Below are 25966 nucleotides of genomic sequence, written 5' to 3' on the forward strand. Positions count from 1 at the left end.
TATGTGCTTTAAGTGCTATGTCTCTCAGTAGAATTTCATTTAGCCTCCAGGGTGGTTTGCTTTTGTGTTCTCCCCCCCTCCAGGCTATTCCCACTATCACAGGCGCATGGTCTGAGTGATATTCCACCCCAATTTCTACCCCGGTTATTTGCGGAATTAGCGTAGTAGAGACAAGGATCATATCTATTCTAGTATAGCCCAGGTGTACTGCCGAGTAGTGGGTATACTCCCTGCTGTCCCCTTGAATCACCAGGTCTCGATGACCCCCATTTCCCTGAAGAACCGGCCCAGTGCCTGTCTATTCCTCTGGTCTGCATTCGTGGGGGGGAAGCGTTTTATCCAGGACTGGATCCATAACACAGTTGAAGTCTCCTCCAACAATTAGTTGGCCCTCACACCAACTGCCCAGTTTGCCCAATAAATTTGTTATAAACACATCCTGGCGTTCATTAGGAGCATATATGGCCAGGATTGTGTACACACTACCTTTGATCAGCCCCTTCAGACCCAGATATCGACCTTCTTTGTCTCTACAGAGTTGGATTTTATGGAAAGCTAGGGCCCTACCTATTAAAATGGCCACCCCTCTCTTTTCCCCCCCGCTGGATGCAAAATATTGTTGCGGAAAAGCTCGATGTGCCATACGCTTTTCATCGTTAGGGAGAAGGTGTGTCTCTTGTAGGATCCCTATTTCTGCCTGCAACTTTACCAGCTTATCGAGAATAACCTGACGTTTGGGTGGAGAATTCAATCCCTGAACATTCAGGGTGACTATATTTGATTCAGCCATACACATTTAGAAGGAGAGGATTTGCACTTTTGCATTGGGTTAGGTTGCACTGGCATCACCCTTCCTCTACCCATTCCAGAGCTCTTAGTTTCGCCTCCTTGTGTCAATCTCTGATAACTGTCCCCACACTCCCGTTGTCCCTCCTGCCTCCCACTTTCCCTCCCTCCCCCCCACTCCCTCCCTTGCGTTCCCCACAACCCGGATTCCTTAGAATCCTCCCCATTAACTACTTGGGGCGTCAGGTCGGTCCACACTACACAAGGGGCGAGAATCCCCAAATTGTCGGGTCTCGATAGGATTCCATAGATCGGCATTACCTGCCTCCGCACTGACTGCCTATAGAAGGTTCTGTATATTACAGCGTGTAAATCCGCAAGTCACAGCCAGAATATGTATACGGTTATAGTGTAGTACTACCAGTACCTCTGGTGGTCTTAGGTCATTTGTGGATCTCTTGGTTTTGATTCTCTCCTCGGTCTGCTCCTGTGCGCCATGGACCACTCCCACGGGTTGAGCCCCGTGTCCTGTAGCTTTGGTGTCACGTCTTTATCCGGGCAGTTCGGGGCATCCTCCAAATTTAGTAAAGCCTGACCCTCCTCACATGCATTTATTTGCCTCTGTTTGCCCTCCCAGTAGAACAACCTCATGGCCATTGATTGCCAGGCCAGTGCTAGATCTGGCGGCCTTCAGGATGCATTCTTTTGTCGTAAATGAGGTGAGAGCCACTAGAACATCCCGGGATCATTCCTCCTAGGTCCAACTCTGTGTATCCTATCAAATCCTATTGATTCTGGCGCTGGATCCCTTAGCATGTTACTGATGGCCAATTGGAGTGTCACACGTAGGTCGCAGTCCGGAATCGATTCAGGTAGGCCCTTGACCCGTATGTTAGATCGTCTTGACCCATTTTCAAGGTCCTCCGCCTGTAGTTCAAGATTGTTTGTAGCAGCGGCTATCTGGTCCAGTAGGAGGCTAGACTGCTTGGACTCCTCAGATAAGTTAGAGAGGCTGCATTCAACTGTGTCAACACGGTCTCCAAGTTCGTTTACCTCTTTTCGGATTTCCTGCAGGGAGACTTTTATGTCTTCCCTCAGTTGACCTATTTGGGCCTGAAATGCTGTTGTCATTCTAGCCTCCATACCTTTCAGGCAAGCCAACAGTTCTTCTTTATCCGTATCCATAGCTCTCTAAGGCATTTCCGAGGCTAGCTCAGATGGTTCTGGTGGAGCTTGCTGGGGAGTCTGATCTAGCTGTGTCGCCTGTCCCCAGTACTTGGCCAGTTGGTGTTCTTGTCTCTTCGGCGAACCTTTCGACCTCGGCGGGGCGCCTCTGGTTCTGGAGCCCGGCATCTGAACTGGGGACCAATCTCGGGTGAGGCGCTTTACTCTTCCAGGTGTACACTGCTGGACGGGATCTCGATAACATACCCTTTTGAGGTGTCAGGCTAGAGGAAGTTATGGTCAGTATGGTCCCAGTTCTGTGTTGCCGTGCTCATATCAAACCCCTGTTCTCAAAGTCAGATGGGGGGGGGTACGCGAGGGGGCAGTCTCAATGCGCCTGTTTCGCCAGGCCCACAACCCGTGTAGGCCTCGACTGGGCGCTTATATTATATTGAGTCCAATTGTTAATGGCACGAGATGCTCAGTGCGGGTTATGCCTTATTTGCTGTGCCCGTTAATCCAGTTGTTCCCTTTGGTCCCCCGATGTCTCAAACTTTATGACGCTTTGTGGGATGATCGAACTCCCCACCCCATTCAATTGAGCTTAACGCCCGCACCGACCGTTTCTCCTCCACATGGGGGTATATATGGGCCAGGAGTTTTCCCCCCAGGTCTGCGGCCCAGCCGGTGGAGGCCCCTGTGAAAGTGGGTAAGGAGGGGGTAGGGGGAGCACCTCTCACCTTGGAAGACGAGTTGGATTCAGCATGTGGGCCTCCAGTGTCAGCGGGCTTCACCTTCTGTGTTTGCGTGTTGCGTAGCTGTCAGCTCTGTTGCCCTTTCCAAGTCGCGCAGAGATCTTGCCGGATCTACGCCGTCGGATGCAGCTCCAGGAGGGACCCGCCCCAGGTCGAGTTTGCGGGTACCTCCAGCCCCCGGACCAGAGCCCCAAGCCACCGAGGTCCGAAGGCGGAGGGAGGATCGCTCCTTGGCGTCACGATATCAGCTATTTCAGGCTGCCAGGGAGGGGCTTGGGGAGGCGGTGCGGGGGGGGGGGGGTCAGTATGTGCACTCCGCCACCGTAGCACACTGATGTGGCTCGGTGGACCCGGGCCCCGCCGAAGCTGCTATACACGGTTGGCGGCTGTTGACGAAGCCGCGCGGCTCCTCAGGCTTCTGAAGTGTTGCACCCAGCGTCGGGTGTACTTTCAACCTCCCCTCGAGCGTAGAGGGGGTTCGCAGACCGACACTTTTCTCTCCGTTGTGAGAGGCGGGAGGCCCCGTTTGGGTCTGCGGCGGCTAACGGACCCCGCCAGGGATCCGCCAGGGAGGGGCGGCTGCTCTCCACGATTCTTCGCAAACCAGCTTCGATGCGGGTCTCACTGCGACTTCAGATTGCTCCAGCTGTCGCACGCGTTCCCGGACGCCGTTACTTGGGGCTACTGCAGCTTAATTACCCCTTTGTAGACTTTCGTTTCATCTGCCAGGGTGGAGCGCAGGGGACGCACGTCCACTTCAGCAGGCGGCCATCTTGGAATCCTCTTTCAGTTCTTTCCCCATCACCGAACTTGATCTGGCCAACCTGTTGAAGGGCCTTAAGCCCTCACGGTGCAAAGGAGACATCTGTCCTACCACCTTAGTCAAAAAAATACCTGGCACCACTTTCCCCCCCTAATCACAGCCATTGTGAATGCCTCCTTGGCCTCCAACATCGTCCCCTCCTATCTTAAAGAATCTTAGATCACCCCTTTGTTAAAAAAAACCTTCATTGGATCCTGCCATACACACCAATTATCGTCCCATCACCACCATTCCGTTACTTCTGAAACTCCTAGACTGAATCGCTTACACCCAAACACAAGCCTTTCTGGAAGATCACTCCATCCTCAGCCCCTGCCAATACGTTTTTCGAACTGAAACTGCCCTCCTTGACCTCAAGAATGAACTAGACAATGCTAATGATGCAGGAAAACTCTCCCTCCTGATGATGCTTGATCTTTCTTCCACTTTCGACCTGGTAGATCACTGAACCCTCTGCCATTCCCTGTCATCAGTCGCATACTTCTCCCCAGAAGCAACCAGCTGCGTTACCTCCTTCCTCGAAAACCGAACCTTGTGATTCTTTGTTGGCGAAGCCTCGCCCCGCCTTCTCCAATGCCATGCAATGTCCCACAAGACTCCTGCATCTCCCCCTCTATAATATTTGCACAAAACCTTTGTTCGACTAGATGGACTCCTTGGGCATCTCCTTCACGAATTATGCAGAACAATTAATTCCCCTGACATGCTCTTACGACTAGGACTGCACCACTGTTACATGCCATCTTCGCAATCATCTAAACTTGGATGGCCCAACACAGCCGATGTGTTAATGACGGGAAGACCAAGCTGCTCCTAGTTGGCCCCTCATACTGTCTCTCAAACCTTGACCCGGCTTACCAGCTCTTCGTCATGGATGGCGACAATAACCCTGTCTCCACATCAGTGAAAACATTGGGCATCTACCTCCACGCCTCTTTCAACCTGACCCGCCAAATCAGCAACATCTCTTTTGCAACAGCCTACACAACAAAACTTACATGAGCAAGCAGACCTTACTTATCCACCACCAGCCGCCTCTCAGTAGCCCGCGCTTGTGTGTTGTCCAAGATAGACTACTGCAACGCCCTATTTTGCAGAACCTCAGACAAAAACCTAATCAGGCTCCCGGTCATTCAAAACAATGCCCTCAGAGCCGCCCTGAATTTCAACAAATCTAATCACATCTCTGAGTTAAGGCGGTCAGTCCACTGGCTCCCAATATGTGAAAAAAAATACATATTAAAATCTTCACGATTGCACTCTGCTGCCTAGCGAACAAAGCCCTGACTTCTCGCCCAGAGGATCAAGAAATATTCGCCAGCCAGACCACTCCGATCTTCAACAGCCAGTAACTATTCACCACCAGATTCAGATGGAAATGTACATGAGCTCAAGCTTCCTTACTGTTGTGGCCAACCTATCTCCTGCCCTATTTACGGTATAAGGCGTCTTACCAACTCTTGAGAAAAAACTAAAGACCCACTTGCTTAATTAGTGGTTTGAAGTGCTCCCACCTTTGTAACTGTACCCATGCAACTAGCGCCCAGATGCCCGAGAGCTTGGAGCGCTGCTATAAATGCTCAAATAAAATGCAGTCACAGTAATCCCTTTTTGAAGAACCACAAGTGGCCCCTGGGCATCCGTCGAGCCCCCCTAGGAGGCCAGCCCCACAATTTGAAGACCACTGCTGTATAGTGCACCATAGAGGCTCTCTGGTGCTGTTGGCAAGTCTTTATTTGAGTGATGGGTCTTCTCTGTTAGTTCTTAACCACAGAGGGTCTTCTGTGGCTTAAATGCCAGCTGAATGCCAGAAACTGCTGCTTTAGACCTTTCCAAATGAGAGCAACTTTTCGCAAAAGCCTGACTGAATCTGCACCACTGTGAACACTGTCTCAGCCCCTACACATCTTATTAGATTGCCGCCCGCTTGGCCAGGATCAGGCTCTCTTTTTTAAAAAAATACTTTTATTTTGGCATTTTAACAACCAACAACTACAAACATGAAGTCAGATTCCCTCCCCTCCCACCAAACATGAATAACATTGGCAAAAACCATCACTCGAGAGTCAGGGTTTACATACATTTCCATTAGTCCAGTGTTAAAGTCAAACATTGGCTCTGCGGGATCTCTGTGCTGCCTTGCACAAACCCAGTCAGTGCAGACATGAAGTTCGTCTCCCTGTCCCACTCATCAATATGAATACTGATTAGCAAAAAACATTTTCCGGGATTACCGTACTACGTGCTGCACCCTCAGTCCGCAGTTGAGATCAAGTAGTGGACAAACTAAAATCCCAGTCTGCAGGAAAACATCACTCGTCCCCCAACCAGTCCTGTGGCCCCAACCACTAGGACAAGCACCGGCACCCTCTAATGTGGTCATAAACCTTGGATACAAATTTGACTCAGATTTATCCCTCACCCATCACATCACCTCTATCCAAAACCTGTTTCTTCCACCTACGTATCCTCAGGCGGATCCTCCCCTACCCTCACCTATCCTCACCATTTCTCAACCATCAACTCCATCATCCTCTCCTGCCAATACTACACATCAGCCCTACTCTTGAGAGTTCTCTACTGGTTCGCTATTGACCGACGCATCATTTTCAAAGCCATGTGTATTGCCCATCGCGCAATCCACAACATCGGCCCCGAATTCCTCAGACAAAATTGTCCCCTACCTACCTTCCAGGAACCTCAGATTTCACACATCTCGCCTAGTCATCCCACCCACAACTCCATAAGGCTTGGTGGTTCCTCTTTCTCCATCCAAGCACCAATCATCTGGCCAAGCATCCATGCACAATAGAACACGGCTACGGCTAAGCACATATGGCCTAGTTCGCACATAGCCGTCCGGACAAACACCTGACGTACCTGAACAACCTCTTCCACTAGCATACAGTGACCACCACCCGAAAGGAACGCAGTATAGCTGGCCCCACGTAGACTCTCTCAACAATAGCAATCTATCTCCAACCCTCAACAGCACCCACACATGTGTCTGATCCAAACCTTCCAGCCATCACCTCCTTTGTTTTGCAAAACTGCTAGGTTTGATGCCCCCTAGGGGACAGGGCAAGTAGGGTTCCACTGGGGGTGACACCCCCCTGAGAGAACAGGCAATCCCTATATATGGGGGAGGGGTGGGGTGTGTTGCCCGCCCTGGTCTCAAGAGCCCCAGACGTTTGTTGGTTACATGGGGATTGACAAATGTGATGAGTTTTCAAAACATGCATCCAAAGGTGGTGTGGTTTGTGACCCTCTTTAGGCACCATAGTCAAATCGACTAAGATAATGTGTCATAAGCTCTCCCCCTTGCTACAGCAGAGAGAAAGAGCCTAACAGTGCGGATGGGAGGCTGGAGAGAGACTCACTGAGCCACACAGGCGAATGTTCCAGGGAGGCATGGCTTGCTGCGAGGAGACCGGAACCAGATGTGGTGCTTGGAACAATGGGGGGAGCTGGTCAGGAACAGTACCTTGATTGGTGGGACACCTTTCATCTCCCGAACTGGTCCTTTCCAAGGTACTTCATTGTGACCCCTTAACAGGATCCTTATTCTTGAAGAAGGGCCGGTCTCTAGGAGAGACCAGCCTGGGGCTGAATTAAAATCAGATCCCAGGTAGACCCACCCCAGAAAACAGCCCAAAATATAATAAGTGGGAAACCCTCTAGGGGAAGAAATCACTGATGGTAATTGCCTCCAGAAAGAATTGGTTGAAGACACAAAGGGCCTCAACACGAGTTGGGCGCTAACCCCGCCGGTATTACCGCAGGGGCTATTAGCCTTACCGGCAAACCCACCGGCGCTATTAGTGTCGGATCACGGGTTTGGCGGAACAGTAAGTCCTCATTCCGCCTTAGGCCCATTCTGGAATTTCGCATTCCCCATGTGGCCCAATGGGGAATGTTCGGCGCTTTTACCACAGGCAGTATTACACCGAAAATTGGCAAAATTGCGGGAGATTTGCCCCCAGCTCAGAGCTGTGGGAAAATCCACCAAGCCTGTGATTTGGCGGACCCTTAAATGCGGCGGTAATAGCGTTACCGCCACATTTAAGGGTTAGCGCCAAACTCGTGATGAGGCCCAAAGTATTGAGGCTAGCAAAATACAAGAAACACAGGACGAAGAAGAATCGGCAGAGAAATAACAATCAAACGAATAGAGTCCAAGGCAGAGCTTGCAGAATATACAGGCTGGAGAAAAGAATAACGTGGAATTTAGGTGGGAGGCAGCTGGGCAGCAGGTAGACAAGAGTTAGGGAAACAGCGCACTGGAGGAGCGGAGTGAGGCAAGATGTGAGAGGAACGGAAACTAGCGTAACTGCAATGGGAGTAAGAAGTAATGTAAGACATGGGCTCTACTTACCTAGTTTACGAATGTGATCAATATAGGAGGTGTATATTGAGCTTTTCTCCTTGTTTTTTGCCTTTCTACAGTTATCTGTACCTACTGTACAAACTAGAATCAAGAGTAATTGATCCATGCCTGCAACAATGGCAGCTTAAGGTATGATTTAGGTTCTAGAAAGAGGATGTGGATACTTGGGATGTCCCAGTGTTTTATACAATTGTGGACTCTATCATTAGTTTGATCAGCGTGCCATTTGTTTTCTGTTGTCTTGATAGCGGTAGATGAACTCACGTGCTGCGCAAGGGCATCGTAGAATGAACAGTCCATATTAATTTGGAGTTGGCGGAAATATCAAGTACCATTGGCAGGTACTTTATATTAAAATGATTTGTATTTTATTGTTTTTATATAGCGCTTTAATCCAAAGCACTTTACAGTTCAACAACAAAAATACATCAAACATGGCAATAACGGTATTCATGAATCAAACAAGAGAAACAGCACGTGGAACATGGAACAATTTGCATATGAGAAGAAAGGAGAGGGGGCGTGGCTAACCGCCATGTAGAGCGGACGTGTCTCCTGAGAGCTCCGTGCTGATGTGCCATGATAAGCTGTCTTTAAGTGACTTTAAAGTGCTCCGGAACCCTACAAGTTGCACCATCCGCGGCAGAACCTCCTCTGCAACTTTTGCACCGTCTCCCAAGCGAAGCAGAGACGGCTAACACCCCTATCCGGCGAGCGAAGGTGGTCAACGAGCGGATTCAAAATGGTGGCTCCCGCGCCCTGATCCCTTGAAAGGCCAGAGCGCACTACCATCGCTGGCGAAGCTGCCCGCCGACGGGAGGAGAGGATCCTGAGCTGCCGACTTGCGCTGGACCTGGAGGAGGGGACTGAACAGCTACACTCATCGATCGAGAGGACTGATCCAGATGTCCTGACCGGACCGCGCCCTGCCTGCGGCGCGCGACCGGGCTTGGGTGTGCCCTGGACAGTCGAGAGGGCCCCCCGGCGTGAGCGGTGGCCGACCAGTACCGCAGAGGTAAGCGGGGGTGGCAGAGGACACCTACATCGGAGGCAGGGTGAGGGGGGCCTATTCTACCCCCTGCACCTGACTTTGCCGCTGGCGGAAACGCAAGAACTTGGGCTGGCCTCCTCGAGGCGTTGTGACCCCCGCTGTCTTCCTTCCCCCCCGCCCGCTGATCCTTCACCGGGGGGAGGTGTGGGCGAAAACACCTGACCCCTGCCTGCAGATTGACGCTCCGGCGGACCGCAAGGCCCACTCCTAGGGCCCCCATCACTTCACAGCCGACGGCAGAGGGGGCCGACCGCGTCTGCCTGATCCGAGATACCTTTGTTTCCCGAAACCGGCCTGCTACCCCGCTGCTTCTTAACATCGCCCTGCGACGGGAACGAGACCTAGCGGCCTCTCGATTTGTGCCCCCGGCATTTTTGGTGCGGGAAGGCCCTGTGTTGACGACATGTCCGGCAGGAACAGCAGGCCCAAGCAGCAGCGCCAGACCACGATGGACACCTTCGCAGCCTGTGAATCCCCGAATCCTGAGGGCACAAACAAAGCGGCCCCGGACGCTCAATCTAACCCCACGGCGGCCGCGGCTCCAGAGCCTAGCAACACCCAGGTACTCAAAGCCATCAAGCTTTTCCAGGCAACAATGGAAAACAAAATAGATGCCGTTGCCACAGACCTGGGCCTCCTGCGTCAAGATGTCCGCTCCCTGGCCGGCAGGACTGAGGCGCTTGAAACACAAGTCCGGGAAAACACAATCCAAAACTCACCTTCTTCGAGACGTCGACGAGCTTCAGCAAAGGGTCAAAAACTTGGAGGACAGAGCCGAGGAGGCAGAAGGAAGGGCTTGGCGGAACAATATACGCCTTCTCGGTTTGCCAGAGGGTTCCGAAGGCTCCGACCCCACTAACTTCATAGAGACCCTCCTACTACAAGAGGTGGGAGCTGGCAAACTCTCCCAGGGCTTCACCATGGAGAGGACCCACAGATCCCTGGCCAAACCACTGCCGGGGGCCCCACCCAGGCCGGTGATAGTGAAAGTTCTCAACTACAGGGACCGTGAGGTCATTCTGGCCTCTTCCCCAAGCTGGCGGCCGATTCCAACGGGACTCTGCTAAAATTGCCATATACCCTGATTACACCTTTCAGGTTCAAATGAACAGAGCACAGTTCCTACACACCAAGGCCAGATTGAAAGTCGCCGGGCTGCGTTATATGCTCCTGTATCCTTCCAGACTTAAAGTACTGCATAATAACAATGCGCACTTATTCGACACCCCGGCCCAGGCCAGGGACTGGATGGACAGATTACAGATCCCTGATATTGAGGAAAGGAAACGGAGACCGAGATAACGATCCTCCTGTCATTCGGGGGGGGGAACTATATTTGCTTGAACCGTTACACAGCTGAATGGATTCTCCCCGCGGAGACCCGGAGTCCTTGTTCACTCCACCCCCCCCCCGATTGTTTTCCCCCTTTTTTGGGTACATATACCCGCCCGTAGGACACCTAGAGACCGATGCACGGTCCAACGGAGCAGAAACGGGACAGTCATAACGAGGGTAATCTCGCTAGGCCAGTTCTATGTTTGGAGTTTTTTTCACAGTTAAGTAGGGAGGGTGGGGATACGGGAGTTTTTGTACAAGTTGGGGACACGCACTGGGACATATCGAGACCACGGGAACAATTCACATGCAACGCAGCACCTCCTAGATCCCGAGCTCCACCTGCTACACAGAATAAACCACACCAAGCCTATGCCTGACACAATAAGGGTCGTTACCTGAAACGTCAGGGGCCTGAACAGCTTTGTTAAACAACGACGGGGCCATACTTACCTGAAAAGATGCAAGGACGGAATCGCCATGCTGCAGGAAACTCACTTAATACCCAAGAAACTGGTAGCCCTGGCAAAAAAACTTGGAGGGGTACCCTAATAGGTTCGACTTACTCCTCCTACACCAGGGGGGGGTTCTGATTTGGATTGCCCCCACTGTTCCTTTCAAACTCACTAGCACTAAAACAGACAACGAGGGTAGGATGGTGGTGGTGTACGGCTCCATAGAGGGCAAAGAGGTTTGCTTGGTCAGTACTTACGCACCCAACCATGACGCGACTGGCAAAATAATCTGCATAGCGTTAGACACTTGAGCAGAACTTGGGAGGCATAAAAGGTGGTCAAGAGGGGCGAGATGATTGCAGCAGTTGGGCGAGCCCAGAGATCTCTTACATCCTCGCTTGAGCGCGCAGAAAGGGACCCGAGTACGCTCGAAGGTAGGGCTGACCCATCCCCTGACCACTTACAAAAAATGGCCGAACTCAGACAAACCTGCCTAACTCATTGGGAATCCCTTGGTAAACTGAGTTATGCCAAGCACACAGAAAGAATCCATGCCCTGGGAGACAAGCCCGGGAAACTCTTAGCTTGGCTCTATAAAAAGGGAGACCCCCAGGCCACCCATCTGCCACATACTCACCCCGACAGCACGGCCGTACATACCCAACAAGAAATCAATTCGGTCTTTACTGACTTCTATCATAACCTGTACTCCGAAGCCCTGCCCCCCTCTGATACCAGGATTGAGGACGCCCTTGACGCCATCGACCTACCTAAACTAGACCTGCAATTGGCTGAGACCCTTGATGAGCCTGTCACCCCCGACGAGGTCAGGGTGGTAATCAGATTGCTACCAGCTGGGAAAACCCCGGGTTCGGATGGGCTCCCGGGGGAATTCTACAAGACCTATGAGGAAACTCTTGCCCCAATATTGGCCCAGGTCTTTAATGAGGCCTTTGAGCGTGGCATCCTCCCGGACTCCATGAACGAGGCCGTGATTATACCCTTGCTTAAACCGAGGAGGGACGGGGCAGATTGTGGTTCTTACAGGCCCCTCTCTATGCTTAATGTGGACTGTAAGATCCTCACTGCCCTGCTGGCGAATAGACTGCGCAGAGTTATCCCTCTGTTGATCCATCAGGACCAAACGGGATACGTCCCAGGGCGCTCCATCACTGAGAACCTGCGCAGGCTGCATCATGTTATCTATATCACTGAGGGAAGGCCACAGAAACTTGCAGTGGCATAACTTGACGCCACCAAAGCTTTTGATTCAGTGAGGTGGGACTGGCTGTATGCTACCATGGCCAGAATGGGGATAGGCCCTGTGTTCCTTAAGTGGACCCGGCTGGTTTACGCCAGTCCCACTGCGAGGGTACGTACCAACAAAACCTATTCTGCTAAATGGTCCCTACACAGAGGCACCCACCAGGGGTGCCCTCTGTCCCCCATGTTATACATCCTTGCCGCTGAACCAGTGGCGGCCTACCTGAGACAGGAATATGGAGAGAGTGGCATTAAGCTAGACGGGGTGACCCACCTCATCTCTATGTACTCTGACGACACCCTATTGTACCTACAGGACCCTGAGCACATCCTTCCCTACATCTTGGAAACCCTGGACTGTTTCCACAAGCTCACCGGTATCCAGATCAATAGGAGCAAGTCTTTCCTTTATCCCCTCGCAGCAGTCTTCACCGATGAATACAGGTCCCTCCCCCCTCTGGATCTCGAATGGCAGGCTACTTCCTTCAAATACTTGGGGATAACTATACACCGCAACCCAGCTACCGAACACATCCTTAATACCTTAAGGGCCAAAGACTCTCTCACGAAATCTATGGAGTTCTGGGGCCGGCTCCCGCTTTCGATGGCCGGGACTCCTCAAAATGGCCGCCCTTCCCCGCCTATTACATAACTTCACTAAAGTCCCCTTCAACATCCCCCCCTCTTTTTTCAAAGATCTCAACAAACTCTGTAGGAGCTTCCGTTGGCAGGGAGGCAGGCACAGGGTGGCATTAGAGACCCTCCAAAGACCGTACGAGAGGGGCGGACTTAAGATCCCCAACTTTGAGCTGTACTTCCTCGCCAGCCAGCTGAGACATGTCACGCAGTGGATGGCGGACGAAAGCACGACAGACACTCGCCTCCTTCAGCCAGCCCTCCGCCGGTTGTTACTCAGAGACATACTGTGGGCCGGGGAGGGTGCTACGAGTCACTGCCCTTACCTCGCCAAGCTCGGGATCCGGCTTTGGAAAAGGGCCTGCAAACTGGTCGGGTCGGACGACCCGTTCTCCCCACAGATCCCTATTGCTGCACTCATGGTCAATCACTCTTGGGGGCATGTCGAAACACGTACACAATGGGCGCCCCTCGGGGTGGCCACGCTGGGGGACTGGATTCAAGAACAGGAAATACTAACTTTTTCGGAACTCTGTGAGACCACGGGCCTCCCGGCAGGACACTTCCGGGTGCACAGGGTGGTTGAACAGGACTTGTGCAGAAGATGGCCGGTCGCAGCTGACCTGACTGAGGAGAACGAATGCATCGAAATGATATTGAACTCCGCTGAGGGGGGCCACAAAACCTCACGAATCTACGAAGCCCTGTTATGGGGTACGACCAGGGGAGACCTCAAATGTAGGAGTAGGTGGGAAACTGAACTGGGCCTCGTCTTCGAAGACAAAGATTGGGGTGACATAACCCACTATCATAAGAAGGTCTCCAGGAACGCCCGCTTACAGCTCATTCAACTGTATATCACCAATAGAGCGTACCTCACACCGGAAGCCATATCGAGATTCACGGGAGCTGGAACCCAGTCATGCCCCAAATGCAGTGAACACAGAGTAGGAATGACTCACATGTTCTGGGGCTGCCCAGTAATCAGGGAGCTCTGGTCACAAGTGAAGGACAGAGTGGCTGGCACAGACATCGTAGTTGAGGTGGACAAGCCTGCGGCCTGCATCCGTGGCAAATACAGGCGAAACAGGAAGAACAAACCCCTATCCAAGCTCACTGACCTTATATACATTACAGCCAAAAGACGTATTGCCATGGGGTGGAAAAGCCCCAGAGGTCCACATATGCCCCTATGCTGGGGTGACCTCACGAAGTGGATCATAGCTGAAACCGCGGCATGGGAAAGGGCTATTCATGTGCAAAGACTGGATTCCGGCGAGGAACTACACCGCTGGGTGGCCCAGACGGTGCCCTTGCTCCACCCTGAGGGAGTTGATACGGAGCGGAGTGGAGAGAGTTGCCCGGATACAGGCACGAACTGGAGAGGAACAGTGAACTAACCGTGGTCTTGGGGGTGGTGGGGCAGGGTTTTGGGTTGTTTTCTTGATATGCTCGTTTTTCTGTACTCTGTTTATTTCTTGTTATGAAACCAATACAAATATTTTTTTTACAAAATTTAAAATGAGAAGAAAGGAGAGGAGCGGGGAGAAGGAAAGAAGAGGGAAAGAGAATAGGGAGTAGAGTGTGTAGTAGGAAGAAAGGAGATCTTAGAGGAGAAGGGGAAAGATAAAGGGAACAAAGAAGAGGGTACTAGAAGGAGAGAGAGAAAATGTGTCAGGGAGGTGAATGAAGAAGGAGTGATTCAAGGAGAAGCGGAAGGAGGAATAGGTGGGGATGGAGCGGATAGAAAAAGATAGGGAATCTAGTGTAGGGGGGGGAAGGAGCGGAAACGAGAAGAGGCACAAGGGGGTGGCGGAACAGACAGTAAGAAGAGATCAGCAGAACGAAGGGAGCGAGAGGGGATGTAGAACTAGAGAAGAGAGTAGAGGTAAGGAGGGGCAATGTCATGAAGAGATTTAAAGACAAGACAAAGGAAGTGACATTTAAGTTGGGAGTGGAAAGAAAGCCAGCCTAGGTAAGAAAGTGAGTTGGAGACGGAGTCATGGGGAGAGAGAAGACAGAGGGTACGGTTGGCAAAGGGATTTGAGGGGGGCAAGATGGGAAGCGGGAGGACCGGAGAAGAGAGAAGAACAAAAGAAAAGGCGGAAAAAGATGAGGGAGGAGATTAAATGTTTGGTAGCATGGAAGGTGAGAGAGGGACAGACTTTACGGATATTAAAGGGATGGTAGCGACATGAGCAAGAAGTAAGGGAGATATGATGAGTAAAGGAGAGAGAAGAGTCAAAGTAAATGCCAAGATTACGAGCATGGGTGGAAATCGGAAGATTGGAATGGGGGAAATGAATAGAAGGAGGGGGAGAGGGAGGAGGAAGTGTGTTAGAAGGAAAGAATAAGACTTCAGTCTTATCAGCGTGAAGAGAGATAGTGAGATGACATCCTGTTTTTAATGGCTGTAAGACAGGAAGAGAGATTTAGGTGTAAGTCAGAGGTGAAGGAAGAAAGGGAGAGGAACAGCTGGGTGTCATCAGCGTAGAAATGGTGAGAAATCCCAAAGGAAGAGATGATAGGGGCGAGAAGTGAGGTGTAAAGAGAGAATAAGAAGGGTCCGAGGACAGAGCCTTGAGGAACGCTGTAGTCCAGAGGGAAGGTGGTGGAGGTTCGGCCACCCAAAGAAACAGCGAAAGAGTGGTGGGAGAGGTAAGAGGAGAGCCAGTTAAGAACAGAGCCTTTGAATCCAAAGGAGGAAAAGTATTGAGAAGTAAGGGGCGATCGACAGTATCGAAGGCAGCAGCGAGGTCAAGGAGAATGAGGATTGCTTATAATAGCGAGCGGTTAAAAGAGTGTTAAGAACATAGGTAAGAGCGGACTCAGTGGAGTGTTTGGGGCAGAAGCCAGATTGAGAGGGAGGAAGGAGAGCGAGGTTAGTGACAAAAGTTGAGAGCTGAGAATAGGCTAAGCGTTTGAGTATTTTAGAGAGAAAATGTAGAAGTGAGATTGGGCGAAAATTGGAAGCGAGAAGAGGATTAGCAGAAGGCTTCTTCAGTATAGGGATAATAGTGGCATGCTTGAAGGCAGAAGGGAAGGTTGCTGTGGAAAGACAAGTATTGAAGAAGGAGGTTAGATAGGGAATGTGAGAGGGGGTAAATCTTAGCAATAAGAAGGGTTGGGATGGGATCAGAGGGGCCGGCAGTAGGGTGAGATTTAGTTAGGAGGAGGGAGACATCAGAGGGAGTGATTGGAGAAAATTCAGACATGTGAGCCGAGGGGCAGTGTAAGGGGGGGGGATAAGAAGGAGAGCAGACAATTTTTTGGCAAAGAGATAGAAATTTTTCACCGAAGAAGTTAGCAAAGTCAGAAGGAGAGAGAGGAGAAGTAGAAGAAAGGTCAGGCGCAGGAGGGGAGAGGAGACGAGAGAGGGTTTGAAAGATACGATGAGGATAAGAGGCTTGGGAGTGATGGAGGTTAGAAAAGTATGCGCGTTTAGCGGAGTTAGGGCAGGAGTCATATAGAGAGTGGTAAGAAAAGTAGGAGGATTGGTTAGGAAGAGTGGGGGATTTGAGCCAGCAATGCTCAAGGCGACAGAGGAGACGACGCATGGACAAGAGGTGAGGAGAGAGCCAGGGTTGGGAAGGTTTAGGAGTAGGGCGGAAAGAAGATAGGGGGTAGAGTTGATCGAGACAAGATGAGATAGAGGAGGATAGAGAGGATGTAGAGTATAAGGCAATATCAGCCGGGAGAGAGGAGAGATCAGAGAGAGGTGGAAGAGAAGAAGAGCAGGTATCAATGAAGAGCGAAGGGTTAAAGTTCCGGAGGTCATGTCGAGTAAAAGATTTGGAGGGTGGTAAAGGAGAGGGAGGTGGGATGCTGAGGGTAAGGGAGAAGGGGCGCAGAGCATGATCAGATAGATAGATGGGTAAAGAGGAAACAGGGGAGGAGGAGTAGGTGGAATTAAAGATGAGATCAAGAGTGGAACCGGAAGAGTGAGTAGGAGAAGAGGGGAGAGAAGGTAGGAGTCGAGGATCGAGATATATTAAAATATATATTAAAATGATATGGGGTGTGCTGCAGGTGCACACTCTTTGACTCCTCGATATTGTATAGATACAGATCAAGGGGCATTGTTTGCGCTATTCTCAAACGGGTGATTTAGGCTTTCTTTGTCTCTCTTTTTTAGGGTTTTAGCACTGCACTTTTATGAGAACTACCCATTGAACAAAGTGTTGAAGAAATTAAAAATCAAATCCTCTGATGAATGTTCGACCAGTGTGGTGTTAGGAACAGAAACATGTTGGGAATATAATGTAAAGACACTTTATGAGTATTGAAGTTTACATTGTCGTCATCTGCGTCTATTGTATTTTTTTATGTTGATGCCTTTTTTTATCTTGTCTATGTGATATTGTATGATGTACAACTTGCTTTGTGATTCTATGGGTTGCTTAATACATTTTTTGTGATATATTAATTAATAAATGGAATCCGTTTATATGGAAAAAATTTATCTAGGGTTACTGTGTCCATTTTTTCAGGACAATTGGTAATAAGAGAGCAAAGGGTCCTTCACCTTTTACGAGCGACTGAGTTGGAACTTAGAGTTTCTATTTCTCTACTTACACATAGATTGAGGTGTACCCCATACCAACCTGTTTTAGATACACAGGTTTCATTTTTAAACCAGACCCCAAAATTTTTTTTGAAAGTATAAAGTAAAGTACTATACAACTAAAGTGCAACCAGTATTGTGGTTGGTTCCCACAATTTTTTTGTCTATTGAATATTTGTACAGCGAGCTGGGAAGATCTGGTTTGCACCAAATATCACTATATTTCACTTTTTAAGTATTACCAAATAAAGTAATGAAGGTGGTGCCCACTTACACGTACTGTCCCTCCTCGCATCTCATCTCTCTACCATCTTCACTTTTCATGGTAATACATTGTGGCTTAAAGGTAGCGTGTACAGTGCCACATAATAGCGAAAACCAGAAAGGACAAAGGGTACCCAACATGGGATGTAGGTGAAGAATGTATGTGATTAGACAAGACCATTAGAAGAGAGACTACAAGCACAGAATGAAGGATTCTGGGAATGATGTTTTGTCACAAAAAAATGTTGTGCTACTATAACAGATAGAAACAGACTCCTGCGTGATAGGAAGCCACCCTGTTCAGCCATAACACTGGTGGCATGCTCATTAACAGATATTTCACTAATTCAACCGCTTTTACACTCAATATAATAATATTTTTCATTGCAATACCACATATACTACTTTAGTGAGCCATACCTGAAATTAAAGGGCTCAAAATGTGCACTCACCACTAGCCGCTGTCTGGTAAAAATGGACTCTTGGTAAGTCGGAAATGGTGTGCTGTGTGTAATTGAGTTGGCAAATTGCTTTCTATAGCTAGCTAGTAACTCCCAACTTGATTTGTGTCCCCGGTATCAGTTAGTTATGCCATTGCCAGTATATGTGAGCAAAATAGCTAGCAAGTGATCTCTCATTAACTTTACAGGTCTCCAACGCACCCAGCCAGGTCAGTGATTCCAACTGAGAGGCTTAAGAGTTATATCCATGGCAATCCCTAAAGCAAATGCACGCAGACACCATGAGAAGAGAAAGGCATCGTTTGAATAATGTCACCTTTGTATAGTGTGCATAGCATGGAGAACAAATTCCCAGTTCTAGGTGGATAACCATGTTTTTGTTTGTTTGTTTGTTTATTTATTTATATTGCGCACCAGACCCTTAGGTTACCGGGCGTGTTCAAATCTAAATCCTGTATGCAACACCTCCATTTAACCTATCCCGTTAATCCTCCACTCCTGCAAGACATTTTTATATTTAGTGTAGAGCAATTACAACTGTATGGATTTCCTAGACGTCATTTACTCCCAAACTATAAGGCATGGAACAACTGAGGTGGCTGCCAAAAAAATGGAACACTCACATTTTTAAGCATGGATTGTTTCTTCTCTCTCTCGGAAATACCACAATTCTGGGACTGATAATACATGCCTTGCTCGTGTATGTATAAGGATTGACCAAAACAGGACAGTGGCCACACAGATACAGCACTCAGACTGGATCAGCCTTTTCCTCTTCCCCTAACCTTGCCTATCCGCATTGTTCCTTCTAACACAGTTATTTAATAATAATAATAAGTTCTTTTAGAACGCTCTTAATACCGGAGACCAGTTTCTTCAAATCATAGAAGAATAGACTGCATATGCCTTGACAATCCCAGGATCTATCCTTGGTTGGTGGAATGGGGAAGCCTTAACATATCCAATCCAACTGGGCTCTGAACTACATTGGACCGCAAGAGCCCATCTCACAACCAACTGCACTCCCTATGACTAGATTAACTGGTAGTACCAGATCTGCCAGCTACAACATACCTCAAAATATATCGTCATCTGAACTCTAAAACGCTAATTTTCTACACTTGCTCAAACTAGAAGTTAGGTCCATGTGTACCAAATCTTAAACACACATAAATACATTTCCTTACCTACCTCCTACTGCAGGAGGCGTCATACTTTGTGGCTCCCCCCCGACGGGGACCTACAAGATGCCCAGGGCATTTGCAATTTTCATTCAAGGGGAGGTAGCATAAAACAAGTTTAAAATCTTCTTCCTGCTCCAGCTTTCGCCAACTAACTATCTAGAGTAACATTTTGGGGGCTGGGTGACAGTTTTAAAAGCTAGTTGTGAGTGGGCTCAAAAACCAACTGGGCGGTTGCCGCCCCCACTTCTTCTGAGACCTGTAGGTTTAGTAGCTATTATGCCCATGCATCTTTCACCTCAACTCAGAGGATATTTAGTTTCACAGTGAGATGCTAATCATTCGTGCGTTGAGCCATCTAAAAGCTTAGCCGAGCAGTTATGCTATGGTAATGTTTATTTATATAGCGCCTATAACAGGCAAGTGTTTCAAAGCGCTCAAGGAGGGAAGGAACACAGGGAAAAATCAACAGTCGCTCAAAGCCCTTGAACTTCTGAGACGATAACGGTCTGCAGAGGCAGATTAAGTGAACTATTATACATTTAACAATTTAGACACAGCAAATAGGCCTGCTGGCAATTCTGCTGTTTTTTCAAGTACACATTAAGGGGTGAAGACAAGGGAGACAGACAGAATGATCTTCAAGCAGGGTTGTATACAGATTGTGCAAGTGCGGGAGGGCAACGGAGGGGAAGGGGACCAAGTGTGGCGAGTCAGTATAGACTGGTGAAGTGCCGAGAGAGAAGCTCTCTGGTTTTTTATTAGAGATGCAGTGGGGTGTAGGGCCTTGCTGCAAGTGCAGAAGGACTGGCAGGGGTGTCTGCGACCTGTGAGACTCTGAGGTATACTAGGCAGCCAGTTAATAAGCTGTGTGGAAGGCGGGAGAGAAGGAAGGGCAGAGAGCTAGGTTAGCAGGGTAGGGTGAGGTAGAAGGAAGAGGAGAAGAGGAAGGTCTTGAGGAATTCCCAGAACTAGAGAATTTCAGGCGCAGGATGGAGGGTGCCAAGGAGGCTGTTCCAGAGCGAGACACCTGCTGAGGAAAGGGATCCACCTCCAAATTTTTGCTTGGAGAACCGGCTCACTCGCAGAAGGTTGGAGGTAGAATAGCAGAGGCAACGTTGAAGGTAAGTCGGTCCCAGAGGCCGAGAACGCCTTGTGTACAATACAGAGGGTCTTCAATTTGATCCTTGCAGCCACAGGGAGCCATTGCAGGGATTTCAGCGCTGGAGAGATGTGGTCCCTGGGCTTGAGGCCAAGGATAAGTCTTGTGTTTCCGTTCTGGATGAGTTGCACAAGGCGCAGTGCAGAAGCAGGGAGGAAGAGGCTGTTGCAATAGTCTAGCCTGGAGATAACTAGGGCTTTGGAGACAGTGAGCCTCTGAGGGAAAGTGCGAAAAAGTAGAGTGCCTCTAAGCAGGTGTAGTTGATAGTTACACTTTTTTGAAATGTCAGACATGTGAGAGGAGAAGGTGAGAGTGGAGTCGAAGATGACGCTGAGGCTTCCTCATAGGCAGTATAAGGCTTCATCATAGGTGGGCCTCAAAATGTACATCCGCCACTGGCTAGTGATAATTGACTCTTTGAGAGTAAGAAATGGTGTGGCGTGTGCACATGAAGAATTCAGGGGGCCAGTGACTTCATGCCTGGCTAGAAACTAGTAAATTCATCTTTTACACCTGCAAAGGGAGTATATCGATATCACCTTAGCAGGCTTTTAAACACAAATACTCTGCTCTGTCAGATTATACATTTGACAGGCTCTTGCTGGAGCACCCCTGTTCCATCAGCACCCCCGGGGTAAGGATCACATTAGAGTGCTGCCTTCTGCCTGCAACCTTCTGAATGCAAGGCTGCCTAACCCCTCCCAAGCCAGGTGCCGGTTTTGACAGTGCTCACAACCCTACACTATCTTCCCACCACAGGCCAAAGTATTGCAACACAGCCATGAGAAAAATACGCAATATTCAATGGGAGAAGCCTTAGTGCTCGGGCGAATGGGCGCAAAAGAAAACACCCAAAATACATTTGCATAAATCCAGTTGATTGTCCAAGCATAGCAATGAGAGGAAACAAGTACAGAATTGTAACAAATACGACCGTTGGGAATATTGAATTTACGTTAGTATAGAACGCATAGGGTTAATAGTTGTGATATGATTATTGTTGGAGAATGCCCCCATACAAGTTCGAAAAACAATAATAATATAGACACAAATGTTACTCTTATTTTAGATTATCTGGCTAAAGGCACGTTAACAACAGAGTAATAATCTGATAGCCGAATATATTGTCCGACATATCCGTGGCCAAAAACAATGCGGAATTCCGTTTTTAATAGCAAACTTGCAACCATGCCCAAAAGAGAACAACCCAGAGTTATTTGGTACTTGAAGTAACCAATACAATAACACCACAACAATCCAACGATTTAAGAAGTCATTTACTTCTTAAAACGTCCATTGAGCAACATGCCAGGAATGGTAACAGTAAGAGGCTAGTAAGATCTGCGCTGAGTAATGTTATGTGACATTCCAAGAGTCTTCTAAAGCGCAGAAAGAAACCAACACGAGACAGTATGTGAGGTAAGAGGGGATCAGCTGTGGCCGCTTCCCGCTTCCGCAGGTGTTTGCTTCAAGTCAGGCAAGTAATAAAGGTTTCTAAGATGACACGGTTAAAAGTTTGAAACGTGCTGTCTGCATCTTTCAGCCGTGCGTCCTTGGAGAGGGTGTACAATCTGACGTGGAAACAGTCGGAGAAGTGATCGCCAATCAGAGACACGAGTATCCAAGTCTCGGGCTTCATGACAGGTGTTAAATACAGCTCCCGTTCTACAATCTAATATGACAGTTCGTGGCTGGGAAATCACCATTCTCATAGTCCTGACAGCCACAGACGTAATTATGTTCCAATTCTTCGGAGAGGGAAGCACTCCCTCATTTTTGGTTACTTACACAACATAGTCCTGTCCCAAGTTGAGCCAGTGCTGCTCATCCCTGTCACCTTAACGACAAAGGGAGGACGTGAGCTCTACCCTGCAAACGGGCATGAAACATGGGCAACGAGACCACCGCAACTCCCTTACCACAGCCTGCCAGCTGGTGAAATGTCATAATCCAGCGCCTCTTTAACTGTACAAAAACATGACAATATACATACAATGTGCAATTGCGCTACAAAAACATATATGGCCTGTCTGAAAATAAAAGAACATATAGGGGAAGAGAATAATGGGACATCCATCCCCGTACACATCAAACTCCCCACGGTGATCTGTTTTCCTGTAAACTCCCCAGCCACCCGGCTTCTGCTGATCATCCAGACTCATGCATAGGGATCGGAGCCCCCTCGTCTGCCTGGCACTATGGTGATCAGCCACATTTCGGTTTAAAAAAAAAAAACTCACCCCATGGCAATCCATTTACTCACAACAGGGTGATATATGATCTCCTCCTACCGCTTCTTCTTGGTTATTAGCTGTCCTGTTAACTGCATAGGGTCCTCGCACACTTACCTCGAGGCAGGCGCTGAGTCGTAAGGACCACCCGCCTGCTGTGCTGGGCTCCTGCTTTTGCCGTGGTTCTTATTGTTGTTTTCCTGACTTACCGGGAAGTGTCTAGTTCACATCAGAGAAACGGACCTAGGCAACGATCCGGCTCCGCTTCTTCACGTGACTCTTAGCACGTTCCCTTTGCCTGACATAAACGCGCCGTCTACGTCGGCTTGTGAAATCTAGAGCGGGAGGAAGACGAGCAGTAGGAGCTGATTTGTGATAAGGTTTTACAATTCTTTCCATCATCTATATACTAATATTAGGATTAGGAATAGCCGTGGATGGGACAAATCGAGAGTGGGAAGACTGACTGGCTGTAACAGGAGAGGTATCGTATCTTTAGCGGGTTGGTGAGCTGGCTGATGGACAGAGGCTCTCGAAAAAGAACCGTGGATGAGGCAGCGGATTCCAGGACTCAAGACTGGTTGGAGAGGGCTTATATGGAAGAGGTCGTCGAAGAGGGTATGGAGAGTCTGAAAAGAACAGCGAACCGTGCAACGGATTTCAGGGCTCATATAAATTGGTTAGAAGGGCATCAAACAAAGAATGGCTCTTACAAGGTCTAATTTAATTAGACTGAAATGTTATGAGGGGTTGCGATGGGAATATAAGCAAGAGGGTCGGTGCGTGGAATAACACATAGATTGGGGTGGGGTGTTAATTAGGAGGGATCAGCTGGAGCCAGCTTCATGGTTCTGGAGGTGCAGAGTGGGCCATGTGAGTCTGGAAGCTGGGCGGGATGCGACCAATTGGGCTGGGTTTGGAAGCTGGCGTATCGATGCCGTTTGGGGGTGGGTTTGGAAGCTGGGTGTGCAGGGGCTATTTGGGAGTGGGTTTGGAAGCTGGGGTATGTATGAGGCAGTTTGGGGTGGGTTTGGAAGCTGGGCAATTATGGGGCCCTTTGGCGGTGGGTTTGGAAGCTGGGCGATTATGGGACCCTTTGGCGGTGGGTTTGGAAGCTGGGCGGTTATGGGGCCCTTTGGTGGTGGGTTTGGAAGCTGGGCGGTTATGGGGCCCTTTGGCGGTGGGTTTGGAAGCTGAGTGGTTATGGAGCCCTTTGGGGGTGGGTTTGGAGGTTGGCCGTGCAGGGGGCATTTGGGAGTGGGTATGTAAGGCAGCAATACCTGGGTGTCGGGTTGGAGTATCTGGTTGTTGGTTTTGATATTGGGATGGGATATCTGGGTGTCGGTTTCAAAGAAGGCATGGTGCATATCTGGGTGTGGAGGGAGGAATGGTGCATCTGTATGTGGGTTTGGAGGGAAGGCAAGATGGGGCCATGTGGGTTTGGCTTCTGGGCGGCATTGGGGCCATATGGGTGTGAGCAGGGGAGCCGACTTATGAATTTCCGGTGGGGGGCCCAAATACAGGAAGTGACATCACTGGCAGTTATATAACCGCAAATTTGCATGTTGTCGCCAACTTGGTGCAACGGCTCGCGGGGGGGGCGGGTGACAGTGGAAACATTGGCTAGCATGCACTGCAAATACTAAAGTCAAGAAAGGAGATTTAAGCCTTCGAGTTGCATTCCTGTAAGACATCACTACCACTACTCCACCGCTCTATAATCGTCCAGCAACACAACTAGGATGGAAGAATGAAATGCTTGCTAAACAGAAGGTACAGCTGCAAGGTGGAGTACTACCACCACCAACAAAAAAAAAGTTCCCAATTCAAGGGAAACGAGAAGTAAAGACGTTTCCCGATTAAAAACTACCAAGCAAAACGTGTGTGATGCAATAGTTCAGTAAAACATCAACAATTCAAACTTACAATAGTGCTGCTGTAGATTGGCCAGCCACAAGTGAAATTTGCTAAGATGTTACCTCTGGGTAACCAGATAGAGTTAGGGATGTAGCTTAATCTTAAACCTTTCAGTGGACACATCAGATGTGCTGCTGAAGTATAATGCAATCCTGGCTAAGTATAATGCAATCAAGTGTGGTTTCAGACTTGGGGGTGGAGGGGAGGGGAGTGTTAACTGCTTTTAACATTGTAGTTTACCAGAAATTCTGGTAAAGTAGTGTACAATGTTAAAAAGCAGTTACCCAGGCTCACCCTGCCCCCAGGTGATGTTTGGGACTGATGGAAGCACTCGCGTCTAAATGTTGTAGCCATGGTTGTCTCCATGTTTTAAAAACTCCCACTTTCCGGGTTTTCAACATTCATTTGAAACACCCCTTATTCAAAAAATGAAGCAGTCAGTAAAAAAGCCAATGCTGAAAAGCCTGTTTCGCACAAGTAGTAAGACCCAAAGGGTAAGAGCGACTGTATAGCAGACCTTGCAAATGTAGGATACTCCAGGATTAGCTTCAGTCAAAATTCACCCACCGCAATGTTCCTAAATTCAGATTGCAGAGTAGTGTCCGACTGAACCGCCTCCTCTGCCAGAAAAGTCTGCATCACCCAGTCATTAATGCCAGCATTTACTTCAGTGAAGTATTCATCAAAGCTGGACCTTCATGTTGCTAGGTGGCTTGCCCAGCTCCAACTGTTCTTTTGCAAAGGTCTAGCTTCCTCTTGAAGGCAAATACTTTTTTATTCATTCTTTCCTCTGTGTTCCCATGTCCACAGGAATGCCCCCAAAGGTGGGATTGGGAGTTTCTGGGGTGGTGAGTTCTTAAGGTCTTAGTTCCCTTTATAAAATACACAAATCACATAGTATGTCAACCAGACAATGTATCATTGTGTACAGCTTAAAGGGGGCCACCTGACCCAAAGAAGCACACTAGGAGATGTATTTTGGAACAATCAACATTGTAAACACACCTCTAGTTTAGATTGTAAAGAGTGCTTGTGCTGCAATTACAAGCACCCAGTTAATAAAGTCCAGACTTAAAACACTTGATCAGCATTCAGTGAGTAAAATAACCTTATAAAAATAAAATGCAGCTTTGCATATAATTACAGAGAATTTTGGGATTATGGGGGTAAATACCGCTGAAATCCACCATGGAGTCCTATGGACTCCAATTAATGGGGACTAACACTGCCTACCACCACTTGTAATCTGGCAGTAATACCGCCAGACCAAGTGGCAGTAATGGTAGTATAGTTTGGAGGTATATCAGCAGATTTACAGGCCACACAGAGACATCACCTCTCTCCATGTTGTCTTTTATTGCAAAGTGGATTACCAGGTTTCAGACCTGTAAAATGCCCCTGTCTCCTCAGACCCCCACTATTCCATCCTACATAAACTTGATGCCCCCAGGCTGTTCTTCTAGTCTACTTTTATTCTACCCATGTAGATCCAGGGACGTCATACTCCTGTTACTTTCATGGATTATTTTAC

General features: G+C 48.9%; 1 protein-coding gene across 3 annotated transcripts in view; it reads right to left on the bottom strand.

The window, feature by feature from the left end:
• Positions 1-22775, bottom strand: part of RB1CC1 (RB1 inducible coiled-coil 1) — a 1537866-nt gene extending 1515091 nt beyond the window's left edge. For 2 of the 3 annotated variants that reach the window (XM_069621043.1, XM_069621041.1), the window contains exon 1: positions 22636-22775. The gene's annotated coding sequence lies outside the window, so the exon portion shown is untranslated. The remainder of the gene's footprint in view (positions 1-22635) is intronic. The other variant, XM_069621042.1, reaches the window with a different exon arrangement.
• Between the last annotated feature and the right edge of the window lie 3191 nt (positions 22776-25966).

The sequence above is a fragment of the Ambystoma mexicanum genome, chromosome 5q (genome assembly GCF_040938575.1).
Source record: "Ambystoma mexicanum isolate Mex_15411 chromosome 5q, UKY_AmexF1_1, whole genome shotgun sequence".
Taxonomy (NCBI): domain Eukaryota; kingdom Metazoa; phylum Chordata; class Amphibia; order Caudata; family Ambystomatidae; genus Ambystoma; species Ambystoma mexicanum.